Here is a 25,708-nt window from a genome sequence, read left to right on the forward strand (position 1 = left end):
CAGAACATTGTAGTTTCCCTCTCTTAGAAGCTGATTAGGGAGGCAGTTTCCAGCCTTTCTTTCTCTGTCTCTGTTTTATGGGATTCAAACATGATTTCCCTGTCATGACTTTGCTTACTGCTGGGTGAGGCAAGTGAAAAGGGTTCCTGCAACGGTGTGCTGCTTTTTTAAGCTGATGTTACCTCCTTTAAAGCAGTCAATAATCCATATCCTTTACTAAAAAGCACCTAATACCTCCCCTTCCTGTGAAATAGATATGCTGGTTTTTTGATGGGTGACGGTTGTCCTTTTTCATACACAATATTTTTCAGCTTCAGTGTTCTAAGAAACTCGTGCAAGACTATGTTGGAAATGAAGCAAATAAATTTTTTCAGTTTCATCTATTTCGTAGTACTATCATGTAACCCAGGAAGGGCCAAAGAAAGAAGCATCAGTATGGAAATGTGGTATTTTTAAAATGAAATTACTGAGAAACGTTGCTTATCTTCCTGACTTCTTGCAGACCTTTGATACACTCCTTAACTAGTGTGTCCTTAATTTTCATGAGGATTTTATAATCAAGCACTCTTATCTGTGCTGATACAGTGCTTGATGCTGTCATTGGAAACTTCTTTTGGATCACACTTGTGTAACTTCTAGACTTTAGTTGCTGCTTTCTCACATTGATTAATATCCAAGGAAAATAGCTAATGAAAGAGAATTTACCTAGTCAAAATCCTGACCTTGAATTGTGATACTTTGTATGCAACATCTACTCTTGGAAACTGATTGATAACTGACTTTTCTTTAAAAACCTAGGTCTTACCTATTTTTCTAAGGAAGGGATTTTCAGAGGTTTGCTAATTCTTCTAGGTTCTGTTAAAATCCCAGATTAAGTCTTGATTCATTTGGCTGTTGACTGCACAGTTCTTTTTCCATTATACTGTTAGGCTCTAAGTTCAAATAAGTTAAATTGTGATTTTGTGGCTATCTTTCTTAGAGGTACTTGTAAGGGCTTTTAAAATTCAATTTATAACAATTCTCAAAGCTTAACTCTAACTCAAAATTGTAAATTCCTCAGACTGACCAAAAAACTGAGTCACAGGAAAAGCTTACCATCAGGCTGTTCTCTAAGTCAGTTTTCTGTACGTAAGGTGCCAACCTGGCTGTTTTTGGGATGTATCTGCACAGCCACTCTAAGCCAGCTCAGGGCTTCTGTGCCACAGCAGAGAAGCAATAGAAAAGCAAGAATTTGCTTGACTGTATCAAATTTCTGTATGAACACTTGTAAGCCTATTTGCAACCAAATCACAGTTTTTGACAATAAATCCTTGTAAAATAGACCAATATGCTTCAAAAGTCAGTTTGTAGTTCCATATATCGTGAGGCAGTGTGCTTGAATCAAGGTCACTCAGATGCTATCAGTCTATTTCAGTTCCCCATTTTACCTTTGCTTTCACCTCTTTTCCCTCCTTCATTTTCTACATCATGATTCGCCTACAGACCAGAAAGCTCGAGCACACTCTGTAAGCCTGCACAGCTGCTGCTCGGCCTCCCTTTTGCCTAGGGACCTCTCCTCTCCACACCTGCTTTTACTGTACTGCCAATCTGCATAGGCCAACAGGCACGAAAGTGGCTGGAACATGCTTGAAGAAGTTCAATTAAGCTTTTCTAATAATTTCTTTCCTTCTTCCCAGTTTCTCTTTATTTGTGCCAGATTGGCTTTACCTGCAATCTTACTAGCCCTAGAAATGGCTTTTATCTAAGCAACGTTGCTGAGTGTGTCTAATTTCTCACCCCATTGGCCTGCCAGCTCCAATGGACTGGCTAAATAGTGGTGGACCTTCAACACCAAAGGACAAGAGGGCAATATTTTCCTGCACAGCTATAAAACCACTTCATCAAAGCTTTAAGAATTGTGGAATTTTATTGTACTTGCATGCATGATATCATCTGAACATTTCATAATATTAGTACTAAAAAGTAAGAATCATGATACTGCAAATTCTGTGATACTCTGAAAATATTTAGGTTACATTTTAAGAGTTGGGGGTATCTGTCTTTCCTCACTAACACTGTTGTCCTCTAGACCGTCTTGGTGTCACTGTGGACATGAGGCCACTCCTCTGGGAGATTTTTGTGTTCTGTTACCAGCTCTTTTCCTGCAGCTTATGAGTGCTTTCTCATCAGTGATCCCCCAGCTTCTCTCCAGGTCTATCCAGCAGCCCCTGACCCCACACCTGGCATTTTGCTGGTACAAGTTCCTTTTTCTGGTGTGCACAAGCCATGCTTCCAGTAGTCCTCATGCTGGGCTCAGCTTGGGATAGGTTTGGCATAACAAAATGTAATGGCATAGCAAAGGGCCAGGCCACATATAGGACGACAGAATGAGACACAGGTCAGGTACCAGTTCCACAGTAACATTAATATGTAATGTCCTTGATAATAGTAACAGGTTTCAGTTTATTGCTGTTCCAGGAAGAGGCTTCAAGCGACTGAGTTCATTCCTGACCCATTGTCTATTACATGTATCCTCCTTATCTTCCCAGAATGATGAGTTATCTTGAAAGTGGAAGTATTTCAGGGAAAAAGGATATTAGAGGAGTTCATCAACTGAACAATCTTATTTAATATTCTCTTTAATGACCTTGACTCACAAATGAAATGTACTGATATAACGGAGATGGGGTCAATCTCAATGCAGAGGAGGACTTGAATAACAAGTAGGATGAACTGGGTAATATGAAGAGCTGAAATGAATAAAAATAGATGGATTTTAATAGTACAAGAGACAAAGCCGTGTATCAGAAGCAAATAATAATTTCTTCTATATTCTGAGCACTCATAATTTAAATAAAATAGACTTAAGTGCATTAAGCATTCATAGGATGTTTATGAAATACTGATGAGATTTTGCTGTGCAAAACATGCAATAGCAAAAAAATATGATAAGGTATTTCTAGTCCTTGTACTGAGTAGTATCAACTATTTAAAATGTTGATGGAGTTCCTTCTGAAATGCCATGAACGTGTGCGTCTTCAAAAAGGATAAAAATTATATTGAAATCACTGTAAATAAGGACTAAGATTGCAAGTTATCAAGGAAATTATGTTTGTTAAGAACAAACAGGTGTCAGCCAGTTGAGTATCGTGTTTAAGTTTCTTTGTAACAGGAGAGTTTGCATGGTATTGCCTCTCCCAGCTTCCCTCTTCTTCAGAGGATCTGAGTCTCCCTGGTTTGGGAAAAACAATGTTTATGTCCTGGAGTTTCATGATGTCATTCTAAAAAGAAGCTTGCTCTTCTGTGTTAGTTCCTCTGAGTTGAATTTTGCCATAGTACAGGCTGATTCAAGGCAATACCTTTCTGTCCACTTGGGTTTTTTTTCCCTAGCTGCAACAAGTGTTTGGATTATGACAGAAAATGCATAAGTATGTTGATAATGATAACATCTATGTACAGTGACAGAATCTTTCAGCTGAAGACACCTTTCAAATTTTTCATAATGTTTGATTCTCAAATTCCCACTGTTCTCTTTCTGAGAATTTCCAAGTATTTGCTCTCAAGGAACTCTAATTACTTTGATAGTTACCAGATATAATGTTGATTATTTTTTAAGTTCTCATTAAAGACCATTTCAAAGACTTCAGAAAACAGGCATCTAATTATTACAAGTGCCTCCATCTGAACAAAAAAAGGTTCGTGGTTTTATTAGATCCAATAGGATTCATCAGAATGAGAGTCCCTAGACAGTTCTCAGAAAGGTAATAATTCAGTTACTATCAGAGTTTTAATAGATACCAATTCAGTTTCCACAAGCACTTTTCTATCGCTCTCCTAGATATTCATACCTTAGGTTTCAGGACAAGAAACTGAGGGATTTACCTTAGAGACAACAAGTATTATTACATTTCTCAGTCAGCATCAGAAAATACACACATTTTTTTGCTGACCTTTATTGTGCTTCAGAAAGGACAAGATGTCCAAACTCAGCTGAGGTATACCTTTGTGTTCCTGTACTTTTAAATATACCCATATCCTACTTTTCTGAAGTTTTTGGGCTTGAGCAGAAGAAACATTCTTTTCCCAGCATGTTCCATTTTTTCAGATTCTTAAACTCTGCAAGAAAAAATACTGAGAATTACAGCAGGAAAATACTGTATTTAATAATTTGACTCTCATTATTCCCTGAACCCTCGATAATTTTACAGATGGGAGACTTATTTTGAAAACAAATTTCTTTTCCAACATTTCCTATTAACAATTACAGTGGGCCCATAGAGTTGGCGTGTATTGACAGCTTACGCATCTGGAATCCTTATGCGTGCATTTTTCCCTTGCATGCTCTGGCTCTCGGGTCAAAAGCAGTATTCTCCATCCTCTAAGTTTGGTTGGAATTTAAAAAAAAAAAATCTACCTGTGTCTGTTCTACAATTTTCCCAACTGGACTAGTTGGCTGCAACTTTGGTTGACACAACCAAATTAATGCAACAGTTACTACTAAAGAGAAAAAGTGCGGCTAGCAGGTACTGCTAACCACTGTCCACTACTTTCAATCTGTATACCTAAAATATTTCTGAATGCATGTAATGCTTCATGAAAGTTACCCCTGCTCCCTTAAAGACCAGGGCCACTTCTTGGGCAAAGAATGTTCCAATGTCTTCAGTTTGCTGCTTGGCTTCTCTGTTTTCAGTGCATTTTTACACTTAGCACTTAAAGGGAAGAGAAGAAGAAAAATATAAGTTATTCAATAAATGGTATTATTGTATCCTCACAATCTGTGTCTCCCTGTCTCTGCTCTCTCAGATTTCTCCACTAGTTCTTTCTTGCCTTAAGCATTCACTATCTTCCCAACTGAGCACTATCTTCCCAATCTGCTGCTGGGACTGTCATTGAGTTCTGGATGCCTATCTGATTTCAGCTATTTAAAATAGGCAAAATGCTCTTTCTGCCTCTGCTTTCAGAAAAAAAAGCAGACACTCATATGAGTCTTACTGTTCTACTAAGTTGATATATAAGAATTTCATTCCCTTTTAAAGCACAGTCAAAATATTTAAACATACAATGCTAAAATATTCAGTCATGTTTAAAGATATTCAAAAGAGAAGAAATAAAAAAAGAAACCAAAAGACCCCCCACCAAAAAACCCCACCAAACCAACCAAAAAGTCCATCCTTTTCCCTCATTTCTATTTTTTACTCCAAGATATACAGTATGACCTACTATACAGGATCATAGAACACATTAGTGAAGGAAATACCTTTCCTTGTTCTGTATGCTTTCTAACAGGAGAATATCTAGAACAATTTGTTAAACAATTATTAAAAATACTCCAGATATATAGTCGGCTGAAGGAAAAAATCAAAGGAGAATGAAATGAGTCCCATAGGAAGACCTAATTAGCAAAACATGAGGTGTTCATATATTAAAAATACAGGTACTGTCTGGTACTCTGCTTTGAATGAAAGTTTGATGTTTGTTAGGATTTTCACAGGCTGCTCTAGATTATCTAATAGGGGAAGTTGCTGAAGTATGAGAAATGTGTAGTGTGTCTTCTCCCAGTAAGAGCTGTTCCCAGCAAGTAGTGGTGACCGAATGTGTGACAGAAAATAAAGGAATTTCTTGACTTAGATGGTATAAAATCTGATGGGCAAAAAGAACTGATTTTTTTTTTTTTTTTACTGTAGTTCTCTTTGCATCAAGCATATCTGGGAATTTTGAGTCCCTCTCCTAACTTTAAAAAACATACAGCCCCAATAGTTGTTACTTACTGAGAATGTATCAGATGATCTACTGCCATTTTAATTAACTCTACTTTTCTCCTTTATTTTTTCATAGGTTTAATACCCCACTCACAAACAGTTTTTAACTCAAAATACTCCCTTGTAGCTATTCCACCTTCAGGTAGATGATTACTTGGAATGATTACCACCTATGACTGCCAGTTCCAATGAAGAAAATATTGGGTGGGGTTTTTTTCTTCTTTCTCTTGCATGCTGCTCCAAAAGACACTGACGCCTGGTATTTTAGCCTTTACACACAACAGTTGCCATGGGAATCTGAAAGTTTACCCCCAGGCCCTTTACAAAAGTGCACCTTCCTTGTGGCAAAGGTGTTTCTATGGTAACATTTTACTGGAGGCCATAGAATTTACACAGGATGTGCCATAATGCTTCTTTTGCACATTATCTCTCTTAAATATGTCAATATAGGTTTAGCTATGTTAAGGCAGAAAGCAGTGAGAAGAAATGTTCCCCTTGCTGACTAGACTCTCTAGGAGTTACTGAACACAATTCATCAGAATTTTACTTTACTCCATGTTTTTATACTGTGCTCTTTCATTTTTTTTTCAATGGAGTGTCCTGTTTTTCAGTGGTAGTCACTGTATGAATAATATGGGCTGATTGTATTATCTTCAAAGTACATACTGTATCAGTGTCGTTTCTAGTTCTTTAATTGACCCAATAAGACTTTTGATTTCCAAGAAGATGTCATTGATGTTTTTCAACTTCCTAGGATGTTTTGGTGTTTGTAAGGAAGTTGCTATCTGTAGTAAATGCACAAGACTGAGGGGTTAAATATGGGGGTTTATTGTTTCTTTTCATTCACGATAGATCATTGTCACCTCTGATAATGGCTTTCACCTTAAAAAATGAGATGACACTTCCTAAATTAAAATGGTCCATGTTTTCTCGTGGAGAGTCATCCATTGATGTCAGCTTCCATTTACAGCAGAGTCTGAGCAAGCAGCAGCATTCTTGCCTTGTAATAAATAATTTTGGGTTATCATCATTGTTTTATTACTGTGCTATCAGTCTTTATTCCTATCCATCAGTGAAGGGGTTCTTACTGTTGCCAGGTATTTGGGCCCATTTTGTTTCACTGCCTGTTTTAAAACGCTGGTCCTGGCTTTGCATCAGCTGTTGCTTTGCTTTAACTACTGGGACCGGCTACAATCTGGGTTATTATTAATGTCCATCATTCTCTGCTGGCAAGGTACAAACAAAGGTTTCAGCCAACACCGTGCTACTTTAACAGGGGTCTTAATTAGATCTTCTTCCTTGGCCAGGGGAAGGTGGAGAAGAGAAAATGAGATGAGCTAACAGAATTACGACAAATAAAAGCATTTTGTGGATGCATTTCTGACAAATTAGCTCAGACTGCAAATAGAGATTGATCTGTTTGGGTGAAATGAATTGGTTTTCAGGAATGTAAGGATCAGACATTTCAAGTTTAAGGTGAGGGAAGGACACCAATGTTTAGAACCAAGGTTAGCTTTTTTCTGGCATTAACCCTAAACTGAAAATTCTGTCTAAAGTTAGCACTGTGGAATCTTCTTCCATAAAAAGTCTTCTTGGGTAAGGAGCAGCTGTTCTCACATAGAAGCTGGATAAAATGCAAATTCTGAAAGTGAGAAACAAACTGAGTCACACCCTATAGAATACCTTAAATGCCTGCCACCTTAAACATTCTGCCATAACAGAGGAGGGTGCCAGCATCCCTTGTGCTGTCTTGCCCAGAACACTGCAGTGTCTTACTTGCTCCTGGTGCACTTGGACTTACATCCACTTGAGATGAGTTTGCTCAAACTAAATACACTGGGTTGTTTGCCAGTGTATGATTAATGCTAATTTTTATCTTTGTCATGAAGAAGCAAAAAGAGGGAAGAGGAAATTTTTTCTATCTGACCTATTGGCATCTAGAGTATTTAATTCAGACAGCATTACTTTATTTGCTTTATAACATAGGCGTCATACAATTAAAAGCTTTAGATGTGAAAAATTCATGCACACATGACTTTATCTGGCATTAAATCTTCTACTTGGAATAATTAGCAATTCAATACAATAGGAAGCCATATTTTCAGTAGGGGCTCAGAAAGGAATCTTAAATTATTCAGATACTTTTTAATAGGCATTCATTGCCACACGTAAGTTAGGTGACTGTGCACAATTTGATCTCTATTGTACCGTTTGGTGCTCAGTTTCAGACTGACTCCAAACTGGAACATTTGTTTACTTAGCTAGATTTCTTAGAAATGTGTTTTGCCAAGAGTTTAAGCAAGCCAAATATTTACAGCTGCTATTTGCTAGGGGTTCTTCCTAGGGCAAAATCTGCCAGAACCCAAAAGTTAAAGCATTAAGCCAGTTTATGGGAAAGGGGATGAGAAATGCTCTGCGACGCTACCTGTCCCCTCTCCTCTTCGGTTAATTTCCATCCATGTATCTTTATGTCTCTGAAATAAATAATTTCTGTCTTCAAAATAATCAGTGGAACTCTTTTGTAATTGAATTGTGCCCAGCCAAATGAAGTCACTTAATTCTAGTATCTTGGCCAAATCAAATTAATTAATGCTGGCCTCCACTCCTTCCTCAGGTCTTCTCTGCTGTTACATGAAACTGCACCCTGGATATTGTAGCAGGCCTTCAGGGTGCCATTTATTTCTCTTTACTTAAGCCTGCTGCCCCCTCTTCTCAGCAGTTCAGAAACTATTTAATACTGCATTTCTGTGCCCAGGAAGAAGGATGAGGCACAAAGGTTAGTATAAACCTTGTTCTCATCTTGTAGACTGTGAGAATATAATTGCTACCTCACTTCTTTATTCTTCTCTTCCTTTAATTTCTATCTCTAGCAGCATCTGTATTGATGAGTTGAGGTTTTTTGGTGTGGTTTTCCTTTTTTTTTTTTAATTGATTTTGTCTTCCTACCCGCACTTTGTTGCTCTTGGCGTGCAGCTCACTGATGGAAGACAGATCATGTGAAAGGATAACAAGGCTTTTTTTTTTTTTTTTTTTTTCCCATGACTTTCAGGAAAAAGATATTTTGATATTTTGTTTAGAGGGTTCTTTTGTGGTGTTACAAGATGATGATAAAATTAAATAAGGAGGTGATACAAAATCTGCAATTTGACATGCAGGTAGTTCTCCCTTGAGCTTTCGTAGCTCCATCTGTGCCCTATGAGCTGAGAAGTTTTACAGAAATGGAGGGAGAGAGGGCCTGGTGATAAGTCAGATTCCTGTCCTTTTTTTCCCTTGGTCAGCACAGGTTTCCTTATCCCTTGAAGTACCAGATGAGAGCTGTCATATTTGTCCTGTCATAGGTGGGGAACTGGCGCAGGGAGGCATTCCTTTACCTAAGGAAAAGGGAGGATGTAGAGAGGGTACCACAAGTGCTGTGGGCTGCAGCCTTCACTAGGGATCTTAACCTTTCCTGCAGGATCCAATTTGAAGTAAGGGTCTGATTTAAAGCAGAAAATGAGCTTCCTGTCTTTGCTCACTGTCTCAAACATCCTTGAACGTTTTTGTAATATTTTCATTTAATCCATGTGGAATTTTGGTGAGAAAGTTCAAACAGTATCACCTTGGATATCACTGAGAGCCATGCTAACCTAAGTAACAGTCCAATAATGAACCTTTTCTTGTGGCATCAGTATTTGCTCCAAAATTAAAGTAGAAGTTTCCATTATGTTTGATTTTATATCCTTCAGTGAAATCTAAGAATTCCCATCAGCTTCAAAATGGGTTAGATTTCCTGCAGGACTGAGAATTTTTCTCTTCATTTCTTCCTCTCAAAAAAGGAATTATATAATATTTACCTGAAGGTGATATTCATTAAGAAGAGGAGGATGTGTATTCTTTTGTATCTAAACAAGAAAGAATAAAATAAAAAGTGGGATTTCAGATAGACTGACATGGGAGAATGAGGATTTTTCTTGATAAATACTTACTACGTTTTTTGCGTTTTGTAATAGTAACTTATAAAAATTTGTTGTAATAAAGATTTTAACTCATTAATTGATTAGAGTTACACTATAAGTTGATGGAAGATTTTTCCATCAGTACATTTTATGGTAACTATGCTGTCCTTTCTAGTCCTCATTTATGTAAAATAAGGGAGTGATGATGTGTGTGTTTGTTTTCAACAATTACTTGCTAGTTGGGGTGAATATGGATATACTCATATATACCTAGTAGCTTGGCAAACCTAATAATAAGACTTTCAGTACTCTCATGGTAGCATTCCTTTGACAAGTTAGGTAGAAAGTAGCCCCTAAACCTGCTATTAATGCAATTACCTTGAAATCCCTCTAGATGGAAAGAGAATTAAATCCAAGGCTCTTAGCTTCCTGGGAAAATTATCTAGCCAATAGGTTGAGACTTGATTCCACCCTTCTCCTTCCAGGACCTAAAGCCAGGTAATTAAGCACAGCTCAAAATATGGAGCTTTCCATATTTCTTGCACTGTTATCTGGGGAGAGTCTGGCTGGGGGGTGTCTGTCACCCCTCCTGGCCAACAATTACAGTGCCTCTTGCAATAAGATGTGTGGACTCCAGTAATACAGCACTCAGTTATGGTGTGGCTGTCCTGTGCAGCTCTGTTACATGAAGCTCTAGCAGTACATCCTGTGAACTCAGTTATGACTGACACAAGATTTTGAAAGAATTGTTGTGACTGTTATTGCAGTGTCTTAACTAGAAGCCAAGGTAGGAAAAACCATTTTTGCTCTATAGGAGCAGAATAATTTAAAAACATATGATTGAACAGAATTTATTATTCTTCATTGTACCAGATTCTTGTCTTAATGAATTTCGGCAGTAGGATCTAATTAAAGTAAATAGTAGTAAATGGTGACAGTAATACATGAAAGCATGTCAAATAAAGAAATAGGTATCTTGAGAGACTTTACTGAATGTGTTTCATAGCCTGTTCAAGCTGAAGTAATGTTTAGTGCTGTATTTTGCATGTTGTGTAGCAACTTGTTATTTTAGGAGGCTTTTTGGGTTTTGGGGGGTTTTTGGGTGTTTTGGTGATGGTTAGCTATTTTTGTACAGTCACACTAAGTCTAAACCAAAGCTTTACTTGTCATATATTTTTTTTCCCAGTAAAACAACAATATGGCCTGCCCCTATTATTGAAATTTAGCTGGCTAGGTTGTCTTAGCTGTCATTTTCTTTTGGAAAATACAGATTTCATGTTCTAATGCTTGGTACCATGACGCTGATCTCTTTATGTAAAGACATATGGTGTGGGTGCACTGTAATCTACTGAAATAGAAGTAATTCTTTTAGAACTGCAGTCCTTGGAAATGTTCTCTTGATTTTCTAAGTTAATCTGGAGTGGAGGCTGACTATGTTATAAGGAATCATATTGCCAAACCTAATATCTTCAAATTGCAGTTCAGTGTTTCCTGTCTGTATGTGTTGGGGTCACTTCAGATTAGCACACCTGTAGGCAGAAGATGTCTTGTGAAAAACATGTTTAGTTCAAAGGAGAGTTGAAGATTTCGGACTGGTTCTTTTAGGAGGAGCTGTCATGTCATCTAATGCACCAGTTCAACCTAGCCCTTATTAAAGGTTAGTAAGCACAGAGAGGCAACTACCATTTTATCCCAATATTTAAAGTCAACAATTTCAATAATGTAAAAAAAAGTAAAAGTAAATCTTTCTTGTATTTTAGTCTTTTACAAGGTAATTTGAACAAAATCCCATCCTAGTTTCTTTCTGTGATTTTGGCCTTCAGTTATATAATACTGTGCTTCCAAAAAAAAAAAATAGAAAAATCAGGAGGTTAGGATGGGAAAGGACTGTTGGGTTGTCTTTGTTATCTCAAACATAGTGAGCACACTGGGTAGGAAGCAGCATCGAGTAGCAAGGATTCAGGAATTTTTTTTTTTTTTTCAACGTTATTAACTTTGATTCTGCATAAATTCCATGTGCCTCAGGGGCCTGCTGTCTTGGACAGAGGTTAGCCAGTAACTGCTAACCTTGTCTGCATTACTATTGATTCTGCACTGTTAAAAAGACAACTTTCTAAATAAAAATTGTGTCACAGACCATTGCAAAGTGTTTACCAAAGCAAGAGTAAAAAAATGCCTAAAATGTTCCCTTGTTCTCCTCCTTAAACAGTGGGATTAGTTTTAAGTAAATGCAGATGCTTTCCGTGTGCCTTATGATAAACATTGTAATTGAATATGGTGTTCTTTGATGAGCAGTAGAAGTTTTTAGATGTTTCTTCATACTTACTGGTTAAATATCAAATCTTATATCATTAAGGAAAGACGGGAGAGAAGAATGATGGACGTCCTTTAGACCTGGTAATTCCTTCAGTTTAGCCTTGTGGAGAGAATGCTGGAGAAGGTTTCCCTTTCCCAAGGGCACCCAAGCTTTCACTTCTGTCACTCATTGAAGAGTAAAGCTGGTCAGCCAGCAGGGGCTTTCTGTGGTGTCTCAGCCAGGGTGACCTGGATAAAGGTGGAAGGTGACAGGCACTGGGAAGCCCAGTCCCAGAGCTGATGAAAAGAGGGGCTTTCCCACTGATACAATGGCAAGGAGTTTAAACCATGATACCAAGAGATGCTGAGTTGAAGGCAAGGCAATAGTTTACCTTCCAGCCATTTTGTTTAGGTTTTGTCATTCTGCAGTTTTGAATTTCTTTAGCTGCAATTATCTTTTCCTAGTAATTCTTCCGATTAAAAAGAAAAAAAAGTCTTAAAAACTGCAAATCATCAGTTAAAGACTGCAAATACTTGGTGTCTTTTCAGGTGCTGGAAAGAAAGAGGGAGACAGTTGTATCCCAGGGCTCCTGCTGACTTGAAATTATGTCAGGCTTTTCTTCAGTCACTCTCTGGTTTGCACAATTAACTTGAAATTCAAACCTTCCTGACTGAAAAGGGTAGCAGGGGCAGGTAGGGAGATGGTAATGGTCTATTGTGTCTCTATTCAAGCCACATTCGAGTTGCTCTTTACATTACATGTGCTGTAGTATGTTGTGTCCTTTTACCCAGTCTACTGCTAGGAATCCCAAATGAAAAATTCCTTCCTACAATTTCCTTAATTTCATCATACTTTCATCTTTGTCTCTTTCTACAAGCACCTTTAGTATACTCTATCCAGTCTACAGGTTGCTTTTTTACCATTTCAAATAATTTTAAAATACTGGTTTGCTGAAAGAGCTGGGTTGCTTGTTTACATTTAAATAGTTAAAGTTTTATCCTGGTCTCCAGATGTTTATTGGTGATACTGAAAGTACATAGAACTACTGAAGCAATGTATCGAGGTAGAACTCGGACAGCTGTAACCATTTTTCCTGTGGCATCCCCCACAAGTCACAGAGTGGTGAATGAAATCCTCTGGTCCAACATCCACCAGCACATAATCACCTGTCCTGCTTTTCATTTACATGGATGCATCTACTGTGACAACTCCTCTTTACCCATTACTGGATAGAGGAGCATGAGGAATGAGGTTTTCATCTGAGTGAGTCCCAAGATCACTGACAGCAAACTTTGCCTCATGAACAAACTAGTTCCAACACTTAAAATAAATATCGTGAATGCTCACATATTTTCTGTAATGGCAAATGGTAAAGTTAAGAGTCTTTTCATAAGTTGCTTCATAGTAATTTATTTGCACATCACAGTTTCTGCTGTGCATTTTTCTCAGCTGTGTAGTAAGAGCAATGTATATGGAGTGGCTTGAGCAACAATGTTAGGGGAGAAATGGGATGGAGAAAGCTCAAGGGAATCAGTACATCATCTTTCTACAGGAAAATGATGTTGCAGTAGTAGTGATATTGTTTTTACTGAAAGCTATTCTAAATAAATTGAATATTCCACTAGAGGAAACGGAAAGCAAATTTGTTTTGACTTTACTACATACTAATAGACACTGTATTTTCAGTGGTGTGAAAGGAAACCTTTGCTAGAGCCAAAGGAACAATATATTTCTATTGTAAGAAATAGCCTTAAAAAGCAAAAAAAACCCCACCCATGCCATACCTTTCTTTTGCTTTAAACAAACAAAATTTCTTTAATGAGGAAATGGAGGGAAAAAAGTAATTCGACAACTGATCATTATGCCCTTGCCTTGGTAAACATATATTTTTCTCAGTTTAGCTACATTACATAATAAAACATTCTGGTTTCAGCAAATGTGTTTTCTGCTGAGTGTTGTGAAATTTAATAGAGAAGTAATGTCTTATTGATGCTTAGTTTTTGTGACCTTTTCCGTCTTGTATTAGTGACATATTGGTCCTCTGTCTCCAGTACTATGGGATTCTAATGGATAGTATAGAATGGGTCAGATAATGAAAGTCCCTGGTACATTAACTTTCAATTTCATGAATGTCTGAATACTGCCTGCAAGATGAATAACAGGCATTTCCTTCCTTTTGCATTTTAACATTTATGACCTGGTTATGATTTTTTTTGGACTGTGTTACCTCGCAACAGGTCCTATGTTATCATATTAAACTGTGTACTTCTGCTTTTTGCAAAGATCAGATGTAATTTGCAGAGAGAGGGAGATAATGTCCAAATTCTGCTAAATGAGATAGTCTAATGCCCATGTTTTTATTAGCAAAGGCAATTTTTTTTTCCAAAATTTATGTTCCTTGTTTAATAAGGTCTCACTCAGATGGTTTAGAAAAGCAGTTAGACTTCGATAGTGCTTGGTCTGTAACCGAAAAAAAAATCAGCAATTACTGTTCTAAGCAGCATTTGAGCCTCGTAGGGCTGTAATAGTAGGCATGACATACGGAATCCAACCAAGGATAGGGATTGACCAGTATTTATACGATATATGCAACTCTGTATGGGATACAATATTGCACATATAATGTGCATATTATATTGTATATATGATATAATGGGAAGCTGGAAGTATTTCCAGTGTTTAAATAAATAAATAAATATACAAATAAATAAATAACTGTTAATGGTAGGACTGAGGGTACAGCAGGTGGGAACTCAGTCTTCCACCTCTTCATAATTTATTAATATAGCAGTTATTATAGCAAAGTGCATAAGAACTGACCTGAAACTTTCTAGGTTGGATTTTTAGATAATGTTTTAGAAGGTGTTACCTTGTATCTCAGAGCAGCATCTTTGTTGCTTTCAAGAGGCCCCTGAAATGTCAAGTTCTCTAGAAATGGGTACCAGATGTTAAATAACATCAGCATAACATATTCAGAATCTTTCTGTCAGAAGCACTGCACAGTACTTTCAGGGGATGAGAACAAGATAAAGTTCACACTCCACAGGAGAGTTCAGCTGCATTTACTCTACTTCCATTTAGCCACATCTGGAAACTGGAAGCAAAGTTATTAGTGTCAGTACTTGTTTCATCCATCGAGACTGATGGATATAGATAAATAGGGTGGTTAACAAGATCAGAATATAATCCATGCACAATGTCTAAATACAAATTAGGCTAGATTTCTTCATTAAAGCGAAATCTCTGGGTTCTGTTCCAGATAAAATGAAGTAAGATTGGAACTAGTGAGAAAAAGATGTTTTTCCCATGTCAAGAAGGAAGAAAATCCACAAACATCATAGATTTAGGTGAGATTTTCTAGAGGGAGGTAATGAAACATGATTCTGAAAGCAGGGTAGGTTACATCAGAATGCTTTATTGTTTTGTGGCTGCAACAGCTGAGTCAGTTCGCAGTGCATCTCGGAGACAAATAGTATGTCAACGATTTTTCAGCTCCCAGCATTAACTCTATTTATGATCACAAGAATTCAAAACATTCTGGAGCTGGATTGAATCTGCTGCCTAGGAGCCCATTCTTTCTCTGAAACCGTTTTATGTTGGAGCAATTCAGAAATGAGCAGCAGTGTGAAAGTAAAAGAGATTTTGTGGAACCAATCATAAAACTCCTGTGGTTATGTAGGCACTTTATAACTAATTAACGGTTTGACAGACATTCTTATTTTACACCTAAAATTGTAAGGAAAAAAAAATATTTGTTGTTTTTTTTTTTTTAAGCAGCCCATATTGATATTTTTACTTTTTCCAAAGGTGTAATTTAAAGGCCAACTAGAATTTAATAATGCAGTATAAATACCAAATAAATGACATATTTTAGCAAAAAAAGGAAAAAGGAAATTCTCTTAGGCTGTATGTAGGAATACCAAATTTTAACTGCAAAGTAAGAATTGCAAAGTAACTTCTGTGTTGTACCTTTTCATTTGAAAAGTTTCAAAGGTGCCTGTTTAAAATAAGTATTCTGGGAGGAAGGATTCCTCAGTATGGTTCCAGCTCCCTGTCATTAGCAGTCCCATCTGTTGCAAGAACAAAGAACATGGGACTCAGGGAACAGCTGCTGATTATTCAGATGCTCTGTCTTTTACAGGGGTTCTGTCTTGAAGTAAAACATGAGCATGTGTGCACATGGGGCATCTTTTACCTGGGTTTAGAGGATTGCTTCAGCTTTGGTAAAAAACAGTTGCAAAGACTGTGTCTGAAGCACTGTGTAGCATTTAAAAGATCCTACCTGACAGGCCGTAAAAGCCTGTTCATATATCTGGCATGTGTAATAGGCTGCCTCATACAGTAACCTGTTATAAATAGCTACCTAACTGCTTTTCTGGTTAATTCGGTTCAGCAACCAACGGGAAAGCTGATGTTCAGAGGGTTGGTGCATGTCTGCAAAACATGTCTCAAGTTCCATCCAGGTCTAGTTGCTTTGGAAAGACCACAGTTGTGCTTGTGCGGTTCCTGCGATCCCTTTCAGGACAAACCTGACTGTCACTGTAGTTGATGACACTGCCAAAAGCAGGTGTAATGGTACTTGGCCAGAGGTAAATTCTACACAGTACAGATGCCATCTACTTCCCTAGTTAAAAAGGATGGCCTGCCATATTCAGTGTGAAGGAGAGCAAATCTGTGATATAAGGGAGAGACAGCAGATCAAGCTGCCAGCTGGAATGAACTTGATTTACGTGCATTATAAAAATAACTGGATTGCATCAGTTGGTCTTGGTCTATTCTTAAAATTTAATTTATTGTAATGCACAAACAAAAAGGTATTTAAAGTCATTGTTTCAAACTGCAGGCATAAAACATTACGCAACATGTTTTTCCCAGATATAAGAAAGAATCAATAGAATCAAAATTAGATAATCTGCAGTTTAATTTTGTTACTTTTAATGCAGATACAATAGAACCAAAGAAGAGATACACTTTGGGGCAGAGATGAATATCCAGATCTTTAAAATGAACAAAATAAATCTGGTAAAATTAATATAATAGGCAGCCTTAAAATGTTTTCAACAAAGGCATGGTACTCTGTATGCATTACATGACACATTTATGATTCAGATTCAGACAAATATTATAAGGTCACATTTTCAGTTTAAATAGGAGGTTTAATTTTTGTTGTGCTACACACAGATCTGAGTGATTTTATGACTGGGAAGTGACTTTTACTGTTCATCATCTTACCATGGGTGATCATCATAGCTTTTTTTTTTAATGAAGGGAGTGACTTCTCTCTTTGTGGAGTGAACACTGTTTAATAGCCTTGTGAAAGTCAGAGAGGAAGCACAATGGGGTATTCCTGTACCAGCACATTTACACAGATCCTAAACAGAAGACCTCTGTGCTTGAGGAGGGGGGAGTTTGTAAATAACATTTTGTAAATAAACGTGTCCTACTAAGAAAATGTCCCAGCTTAGGGCTGCACTAGGGTCTCTTTAAGTGAGAAGCCGCTCTGGAAAACTCCTGACTCTGGGCCTGTGAAGCAAAGCATCTACAACAGTAAAATTTCAGTTATCAGCAGTTCAACTTCCTATTAGATCTTACCAAAAGTACATCCTGTTGGTGTGGTCCTGCTGCAACCTTGCTAAGAAGTGCTTCTCTGAAAAGGTATGGGGGGGCTGTTCTGCAGAAATATGTGTGACCTAGGGCAGAGGCTGGAACAGTGCAGTGCAAACAACACAACTGGTATCTCTTAGGAAGGATTAAGAAATTTGTTACAAGAGGAGAATTCCCATTAGCAAAAGAGGCTTGGTAACTCTTCTAGAGAAAAAATGTAACTAAGTATATTCAGGGTGAAGCTCCGGGAGACCAACGTGGTTGGGGAGAGCAAGCTCAGGGGATGTGCTTCAGCAGGGAAGAACTGATTTCAGTTTCCAGTGATTAAGCTACAGCCTGATGAATTATTGGTAGTAAATTCATCAAGTTCCATTTGAAAACTAATTATAATGGTTGCCTCTCTTGCTTATGCAGACTAGTAATTTCATTTTAATTCTCAAATTAAATTTATTTATATACTCAGTTTTTCTTGTGCCAACATGACCAGCTAGCTTTGACGTCTTTTGCTCTTCCCTAATGTTTGTGGGTCTCTCTGGTTCCTTATGTTGTTGTCTGTCCAGTTTAGTTTCTCATCTGGCAAAATTTTTGTTGACATAAACTTGTGTGCACATACCCCGACTCACCAAAAAAAACCCCAGAACATTATAATTAACTCCTGTACTCTTACCCCTTAAAATTAAGTCTTTTTTCCCATTTAATCCTACTTAACCTTTTTGAAAATATACTGCCCAGTGCTAGGAAGTGAGGCTGAAAACCTCTCCTCTCATAAAGCAATATAGAATGCTAATCTTTGAACATATTCCTCCTGCCCAATTCCATCACAGCAGGACACATTAAATGGGGAAATGACATTTAACGTTCATTCATGAGAACTGGGAAAAATGCAACTAGGAAACTCTGTGACAGTTATCATACTCCTCTCATTTTGTTGGAAAGTTCCCTTTAATCCATATTAGCATCTTACACTAATTGAGAAGGAGGTAAAAAATTACCCCACGGAACATTCAAAGTCTGATGATGCAGTGACATACAAAGATTTTTCTCTTATGAGTAGTTAACTGATAATTTAATCTTTGCCAGAGCCTGAAATTGTGTATTTATTTCTAGGCTTTTTTTGAAGACTTAAGTGAAAGATGTGATGGTCATATCCTAGAGATACAGTGCCAGAGAATTAACAGTGAATGTATAATCGATATTTCTAGCATCAGTTGATTTATGTCAGTAATTACTTCTGAACCCATAATGCTGACTGTTGCCAAAATAGCCTTCTCTCTATAGTGTAAAATACTAGCTGTGCCAAGGGATTCCTTATTTATCTCAATAAATTAAGTATAATACTGATAACTCTAAACAAGTGTTTATATTCTATGGCACCTTTGACACTGACCTGAGAGTAATTCATTCAGAAGTTTACTTGGCATGAATTAGTAAAGAATATAGTAGTTCCAGTCAGAGTCAGACAGCAAAACCCATGGGCTGAGTCAGCCTGGGCAATGCTGATGTAGAATATATAGTTGAAAGATAACAAGTCAGCTCTCCTGAAAACTTGCACAGATAAGCTAAGAAGCAGCAGTCTAAGTTGTATTGCTGGGAAACTTGTTACACAATAAATTACAGCTTATGGAAGTTGAAATGCGGTACTGAGTTTCTCTAGATTAGTAGTTCATAACTGTGAAAAAAAGAGGCCTGCAAATTTACCAGTTTATTGTGGCTCTGTCTATGTAAAGAGCCCTTCTGAAAACAGGAGGCTTTACTTGCTCACTACATTATAGTTTTTCAAGGTGTAAAGTGTTGCAAATTCCATCAAAATTCATAGGACTGGCATCACAGATTTTCCATAGCTTCTATGTATATTCAACTCCTTTCAAAAATAAATTCACAGAAACTGTGGCTGTGTTTCCTGTAATTGAGGAGCAGTATTGAAGAACAGTAGTTGGTACAATTACCATTCAGTTTGGTCCATCTTAGAATATTTACAGAGTGGCCGCAGCTTTATACCCGACTTGGCTGTAATCATGTTAATTATCACAGCAATAATTCATCTCTTGAACCACTTGATTATTTGAGTGTTCACCCATTGCTTAAATGTGTTCTTTTTTTTGTGATAGACACCCTCCTTTCCTGGCTCTTTATTTTTTCTGATAAAATCACCAAGATTATAAAGGAACAAAAACCTTAAAACCTCATCTTTTTAAATGGAAAAGAACACTAAAACCATGGCCTCTGATTAGGCGTGATGGCAAAGGCCGTATGTAGTGCTCTCAGTGCTACAAAACACTAGAGCTTAAAATGCTTAATGGAAGTTGCTAGACTTTCTTTTTCTAGCATTATTTAATATTGACCAAAGATTTTGATGCTTTCAGATGTATTGTTCAAATTAGCAGTTTAGTTTGCACATTTGAAGCTAAGCGTAAGTGTAAGAAAGGTCTTTTACCGCAAAAGTTACCAAAGATATAGAAAACATTTTTATAGCAGAAATCCTCTGGTTAGAAATGCTTGTCCCTTATGTGTTTCCCCCATTTCTCTGAGTTAATGAACTATGAACCAATATCCTTTGATAGGTCACATCTACTGAAGTTAACAGGAGAAGGAAATGCATATGGATGTAGTGAGCTTCTGTCATTCAGCCTTTAAGTTCTGATTGGTAATGCTACAGTCAGCCCTTCTGCAGTCAAGAACTGAATTAAAAACCTTCATATTAACTTACATTATTAATACTTCAAAAAGGTAACTGGAAAAAAAAGTGCTGACAAAAGGTGGTTTTTTGAGTTATCTTATAAAAGCACTGAATCTTTTCTTTTTGTCAGAAAATAAATGTCAATATTTTAATTACCACAAACTGTGGTTTCACCTGAGAGAAGCAGAGCCATGTCTCTACGGTGCTAGCAAATAAGTAGGAGAGATAACACTGCAACCTAATTTTAAGATTCTTTTCAATTTTATTTTGTATAGATATAACCTATTCATTATAGGAAAAAACTGCAGCAAAACTACCAAAAAAACCCCAGCACAACAACAACAACCACCCCTCAAACCAAAACACCTTTAATAGCTCCAGAAAGGTTGAAGCAGTAGAAAAACAGCCCTCTTTCTATGATGCTTCCCTTTGTGACAGACACAGCTTTTAACAACCTTTCCCTCACCGTCAGAAGCATTTCTGTGAAGGCTGCAGCTAGATGTGTGTTCCAGCTACAGCTGAGATCAGCAGGTTCTGCTGCCATGGCTATTATGTAAGACTCTTCTTCAAAGAGAAAAGTATTTATTTGATTAAGATCTTAATACCTTGAGCTCTCAGCGTGACACATAAAGTCCCAGTTACCTAATGGAAAGATTGAGATGGCAACTCTCAAGAAGAGTTTGAATTCCCATCTGGTCCAGAAAAAGAAGAAAGCAAGAAATTTCATACTCACCTGTCTGCTTGTACACCGAGGTTTCCACTCAGCCTGGAGACAGGGGGTTGCTAGGGATATGTTTCTATTTTGACAGGATATGGTATCCTTTACAGGCAGATCCTTCCCTGCCCGGTGACCATCTAACACATCTCTGTGTTTCTGAAGATCATGGGCTACACAACAATTACGTTTTTCTTGATCTTTAGGAAAAGCCCCAATGGCAGCTGTTTGTATTTTTTTCTGTTGCAATTTCCAGAAATTAGCATTAGCAACATTACTTTGAAGTGTTCCTTCCAGTATAATTAATTTCTGAGAATTGACTCTATCTGAAATGCATCTCTACCTTCAGGGTTTGACACCTTTGTTATATCGCCTTGCATATGTCAAGTCCAGGGGCAATCTCTTTAATACGTATAGAAGAGTTTTTGTGCCTGTGAAATCTGGGTTGAGAGAACCAAAGCCAGAATATACAAAATACAAAGGTTTTGTTGACAGGACATACCAGGCTAAGGAATGATTAAAAAGTTGATATTAAGACAAAGTGCTAATAAGCATAATTGTTTGATGAGTGCAAAGTGCTAGCAGAACAGCTCATAAAAGTATGTTGTTCCTGAGAGTGGGGAATGGGCCAAATCTTACCTTTGCCAGCGACATAAAGATGTCTAGCTACTGCCTTATGCTCCATATGGGGAGTCCCAGCGAGTGCAGTGCAGCATGCATGTACTGTTTTTCTGAAGTGAAACTGCAAAGCTGTAACTAGCATTGCTGTTGAATTTGTCAAAGGTGCTCGCTAACTTGACAGTTTGACCTCTCGAGAAACACTTGGGAATATGCATGAGAAGTTTGCTTGACTTGGCTTCTTGTGCTTTATTTAGTGCTGTTGCTGCTGCCTTTTGGCTTTTTTGAGGGAAATTAGCCTCTTCTTGTATTCTCAGCTCTAGCCGTAAAGCAGACTGCCATGAACAAACTTCTGCCTTGGAAACCTAATACATAAGATTTGCTTGCCAGCAGTTTGCTAGCTGCTATTAAGCACAAAAAATGGTGTCTTGGGGTATGATCAAGTTTTTACCTTAGCTTTATAAATATTCATTATCTTACATTTCCACTAATTGCTCTAGAGCAAGAGAAAATGTTAATTTTTAATCAATAATACAGCATCCTTGAGAACATTTTACAAATTAGGACTTCATTACAGTCCCAGCATATGTTGTTAATGTTGGTTGTTACATGCTAATTAGTTTGGATTTTTTTAATCAGGAGTAACACTGGAAATACAAGCTATGAAACCGTCATTGTGCAGAAATTTTCCAGACAGAGGTCAAGTAAGAGCTCACATATAGAAGTGGGATGTAGTTACTTGCTGTTTGAATTTACTCTGTGAAATTAGTTGGTCAGGAAATTAACTCCTTTTCGTAATACAGGTTAACCAACTGTATGTGTGATGTACAGGAATTTTTTCTGATTCCTGATTTCACCATTTTAAGGCACCATGATTATAAATTGATGGGCTAAGCATTTTAAAGCACATAGATTTATTCATGCAGACTATCAATTACTTTGATATCGTTTGAATTAGCATTCAAGTTGAGGGTCTTTGAACTGAAAGGATTTCATTAATTGAAGGCAGAAGATAGGGAGTCCATAATTCCTTTGGATGTAACTGCCATGAATCTTGAAATGTGGCAGGAGGAGTCGTTAGCAGAGTGCCATTCACATTGGCTCATCAGAAAGGGAGTTTGATGTGATTGCCTCAAGCAGAGTACAGAAGGTCAGCACGGGCCAATACCCTCAGCTAACAGAAATGTAGAAAGTTCACAGAGCTGCATGACAGCTAGCTCCACTAATCCTGACTCCTCTGTCTACATGAGTTGTTTCTCTGGGAGAAACCTATTGCCAACTGCTCAAGGCTCTTGCCATTTAAATTCTTAAAGGGATTTTATTTTTTATTATCTGACATTTCTGTAATATTCTACATGACTTAACGTTGTTTTTAGGGGTAGTAGTAAGGTTCCATTAGAGATTACGGATCGAGACAATGACCTGCTCCCTCTATTCTGCGTATTCACTTCCAATTTTTCTCAGTGTTTAATGTTCTTCTACTATAGCTCTTGTGTAATTTCACATACTATTAAATGCAAACAGAAAGTCTTGAATCTTTGCAGACTGAGAAGATATGTGACTGGTCAGGAAGGGCCATTTCTTCACTTCATTTAGCAGAGAGATCTTGGGCACAAAAACGATGGATGTTTGAGATGAGACAGCACCAATCACCAATTCTCAATTCTTTTGTGCTTTAGTTTATTCTAAAGTTTTTCTGGTACAGGACTGGGCAGGAAGGCATACTTGAATGACTGTAGGAATTCACCTTTCTTCCCCCTGCACTAACATGGATGGGCACAGTTCTGAGAGCAAATGAGGAAGTGTGGGCTGGCAGAGCCACCCAAGGCAGTGAAACATGAGGAGGGGCCTGAGGGTCTTGTCCAATTTAAGAAATTTAAAATTATGTCAGTGGAAAGGAGAATATTCCTCTAAACTTTTGCTTTTCATCTTATCCAGCATCAAAAATATGAGATCTGCAGCTGTTTCAGATCCTTCACTGGATTTCAGTTACAAAAGTTTAAATCTTTACCAGTTCTGTAGTGGATAAGAAACACTTTACTCTTTATATGGCAGCTGAAATTATATATAGGATTTCATGCTTGCTGGTTGAAGTCTTTTGAAGGACTATTACCAGGGTGCCAACAAAGGACTATCTGCCTCACTATTCCCTGCTTATTAATCCTTCCATTACCCCATTTTCCCATATTAATGTTAAAGTGAATGTTCTCCCAAACGAGAAGTTGAGACACCAAATTGATCCAAGTGGTCTGGTTTCCTGTCTGGGAAGTTGCATGTGATTTCATACCTACAGAGAGGTAAAGGGAAGAGATTAAGTTTTTCTAAACCTCAGTAAATTCTGTTACTTCTGTAGAACAGCTCCTGTTTTCTTCAAATGACAGTTGCTGGTCTCAGCCTCTATAAGAAGGTTATTTGAGACTGGAATTGACTGAACACATTGATTTGATTCATAAACCTTTCAAATTACTAAACTGATAAATCTAGAAGAAAGGATGGAAAAGGCTGGAGCTGACCAATAGCACAAAATTCCTCTCATGTAAAGATTACAGTGCAGACAAGGTTCTTTGGTTTGGTGTGGTTTAGTTTGGTTTGGTTTGGAGGGTTCGGTTTGTTTGGGTTTTGTGGGGGGTTTTTTGTTTGGTTGGGGTTTTTTGGTGTTTTTTAGCTTATGGAGGGCGAGACTTTCTATGGTGGTTTTAACTGTGGCTATTACTTTTAATACTGCTGCCTTTTAAGAATTGTGTGAGATTCACTTGCTTGTGGTTGCATGAAAGTTCACTTTTAGCCTCTGGGGCTGTGAAAAGGTTCAGTTGATAGTTAAAATAAAGGTAGGTCACTTACTGCTAGTCATATCTTTAATCTGGTGATACTTTTGGGGAACTACTTTCCATGCCATTACAAGCAAAGGCTCTTTTTCTCCTTTCAATTGGCATTTCAGGCTGTAGCTATATTTTCTCTCATAGTCAAGTCTTGAGTTTTTATGTCTCCTATCACAATAAAAAAGTGTTAATGATTTCATTCAAGCAATCAATCAAAAACTCACACCATTTATATTATTTATCCGTCTTGTCCTACTATCTCTCAACAGTACCTTGGATCACTAATGCTCAGTGACTCTTAAACCCTGACCAAAGTTTAAGTCCCTGGGTTATTTGGGTGTTTTTTTCTTCTTTATTTAAGTAAGCGTACTAGGTCTGTGGCCTACGACAGTATCTGCTTTATGAATCAACAGGAATCAGAAATGTTAGGGACTGGAAAAACAAGGAAGTCACAAATATTTTCTTTTTAAACTAAGACCTTCACAGCTCTTCTGTGTCTCCTGTTCTATTCTCCCCTGGCACTATTTTGAGTCCGCTATGTGTATATGCAGTTTTCCACGTAGTAAATGCTATGGTTTAACAAAGTGGTAATTGGTGACACTACTGCCAAACAGTGGGGCTCCAGTATTTCTCACCCTTTTGAATCCGAACTCAGACACATGCAGTATTTGGAAATACCACTGTGCTGTACAAGTTATTTGCCTCTTATGAGGTGGTTTTTCTGTCAAAATGCCTTCCTCAAAAAAAAGCCAAACAAAAAACTTTGGAAATGGTAATGGTGACCTGGCCAATGGAGATCCAGCTTTTTCATATTTCTGCATTGCAGTCCAGCAGGGAAGATGCAATAACTTCATTTTGTGGGACCTAGAGATGACAGTACTATTGTGAGGGAAGAAAGCAGAGTGAAGGAAGACTTGGAGGGTACATATATGACTCTGTGTGTGTGTGTGTATATAACGTATAAGGGGTAGGTAAATCTGATAAGGACAATGAGTGATTTAATTCTATCTGATTTTCTAGTTATCCCAGAAATTCATTGAACAATCTTTTTTTCAGATGTAGATTAAATCTAAACACAAAGCCAGAGCAAATTGCATATCCATTTATTCTGCACAAGGGAAGAAAATTGCATAAATAAACTTAGAATCAGCTTACATTTTTTTAAATGTTCATTTTATTGCACACGTCCCTTGACAGTTACTTAATTTTAAATGGTTTGGGTTTTGAGTCATAGATTTTGAGCACATATCTCTTCAAAGAGATTATCAGTGTTGCTGCATTCTTAAATAAAGTGTGACATAAGTAA

General features: G+C 37.4%; 1 protein-coding gene and 1 long non-coding RNA gene across 2 annotated transcripts in view; one reads left to right on the top strand and one right to left on the bottom strand.

Annotated features, from left to right (window-relative positions):
- The window catches only part of SASH1 (SAM and SH3 domain containing 1), a 535,527-nt gene that overhangs the window by 179,340 nt on the left and 330,479 nt on the right, over positions 1-25,708 (top strand). The gene's annotated exons all lie outside the window — the stretch shown is intronic.
- Positions 1,888-21,042, bottom strand: LOC121659400. Its single transcript, XR_006014307.1, has 3 exons — positions 20,984-21,042; positions 4,009-4,095; positions 1,888-2,729 (listed from the first exon to the last, which is right to left on the bottom strand). It is a non-coding gene; the product is annotated as an uncharacterized LOC121659400 (long non-coding RNA).

This window comes from Corvus kubaryi, unplaced genomic scaffold, assembly GCF_017639235.1.
Source record: "Corvus kubaryi isolate FWS band 111438036 unplaced genomic scaffold, C.kubaryi_AGA036_p1.0 split3-73, whole genome shotgun sequence".
Lineage (NCBI taxonomy): Eukaryota > Metazoa > Chordata > Aves > Passeriformes > Corvidae > Corvus > Corvus kubaryi.